This window comes from Loxodonta africana, chromosome 22 (genome assembly GCF_030014295.1).
Source record: "Loxodonta africana isolate mLoxAfr1 chromosome 22, mLoxAfr1.hap2, whole genome shotgun sequence".
Classification (NCBI taxonomy): Eukaryota; Metazoa; Chordata; class Mammalia; order Proboscidea; family Elephantidae; genus Loxodonta; species Loxodonta africana.
In genome coordinates, this window is record NC_087363.1 from 43,795,436 (window position 1) to 43,797,275 (window position 1,840).

A 1,840-nucleotide genomic window follows, 5' to 3' on the forward strand; every position below is an offset into this window, starting at 1 on the left:
ATACCCCAGCTCCCTTGCATGGGGTAATGCCGAGATGTGTTCTATATTGTCCCCAAGTGTTCCCCTGTGGGATGGAGCCTCAGTTGCCCATAACAGGAATCTGCTCAATAATACACCCTTACTGGCTTCCTTCCCATCTCTGACTCACTTCCTCACTCCCCTACTATTGCTTCCTGGGATCGTATCTCAAATAAACCATTCTCACTGAAACCCTTGGCTCAGAATCTGTTTTCAGGGGGAGCCCTGCCTAAGTCACTGTATCTCCTTGAGTTTTGTGTCCTCCACTTGATGGCAGCTAACAACAATGACAAGGAACAAGGGCTGAGTCCAACTGATGCCTCTACCCAGGAGACCCCAGCATAACTTTTGGACTTTGTTATGCTAACAAGACCCTTGTCTCTTTACCTACATTGAGTCAAGCTACAAAGACCTGTGTGATCCCTCTAACCTAGCCTTGGGAATCTCCATGACCCTTCCCAATTCCTATTTTCCTTTTTTTCCAGTGGAGAAAATTTATCTTTATTGCTCTGGGGGAGGCTGTTCAGGAGCTCTTGGTGGGGCGGATCGGCTTCCTCTTCACCATCACAGGCTCCTGGCTGCGCAGGATGGCACTGGCTCTGCGGATGGCAGCCATGCGCAGCTCAGGGCGGTACTTGTTCCTGCGAATCGTGTGGCGGATACCGCTCAGAGTGGCCGGGCGTTCCTGTTAATGGTGGTCCGCACATAAGAGGTAGCCGGCTTCCGCTGGCCCGATCTCCGCTTCAGGACCACCACGACCCCTTTGCCATCTGCTGCCGGCTCCACGCCCACAGTCTTCCGGTGAATCAGCCTGTTGTAGCCGAAGGAGCTGCGGGTTTTCAGGCTATTGGGCTCAGTGCTATACGTCTGCTTGTTCCTCTTGATCAGGAAACTGGAGCAATTCCGCACAACCATCCATTGCAGATGTGCTCCTCTCGTCGCGGCTGCCAGAGACGGAAAGAGCCCTGTTTTCCTTTTTGACTGATTTTAAGTAATAATAATAAAAAAAACCAGTTGCCGTCAAGTTGACCTTGGCTCATGGTGACCCTGCGTGTGTCAGAGTAGAACTGTAGTCCACAGGGTTTTCAGTGGCTGATTTTTCTGAAGTAAATCCACCTTTCTTCTGAGGTGGCTCTGTGGACTTGAACCTCCTACCTGTCCATTAGCAGCTGAGCACTTTAACTGTTTGCACCATCTCAAGACTCTGATAATAAAAGCAAACATTTATTAAGCCTTTACTAAGTGCTAGGCACGATTAAAAGTTCTACAAATGTTAAACCCAGAAGCATCCCAACAATCCTATGAAGTAGGGACTGTTTTCTATCCCCATTTTACAGATGAGAACATTGAGACCCAGAAAGTTTAAATCACTTGCCCAATGACAGTGCAGATTTTAAATCCTGGGTGCAAATGTCATGCGTGAGTACAGATGTGTACACATGCAAGAATGGCGACTCCCAGGGACTCCAAGGGGATACATCTGCAGACCAGCTGACTGTGATGCCGGCACCCCTCCAGCTTGCCCAGCCTGAAGGACCCGCTGATGGGTGGCTGGGGGACAGCTGTAGCAGGTGGAGTCCCCAACCCCAGCAACTGCTGTGTGGAAGCCACTTATTTTTCTCAGATAAATTTTTGGGCCCAGCTGTCTCTGTTGCCAAGGCTGGCTTGGCCTCTGCTCAAGGTATGTTGGTCCCAGGTCATCTCTTTAGCCACACCTGAGAGTAGCAATACCTTTGTGTTGGACTGCTGGTAATGGACTCTATCCATGGTTTCCTTTTCGTGTCATTGTCCTGAGGATGGTGAATTGAAGATGCCTGCGTGA

At 49.8% G+C, this 1,840-nt stretch overlaps 1 pseudogene; it reads right to left on the reverse strand.

The window, feature by feature from the left end:
* Positions 1-486: 486 nt before the first annotated feature.
* LOC100659813 (large ribosomal subunit protein eL28-like) lies at positions 487-1,058 on the reverse strand (annotated as a pseudogene).
* Positions 1,059-1,840: the final 782 nt, after the last annotated feature.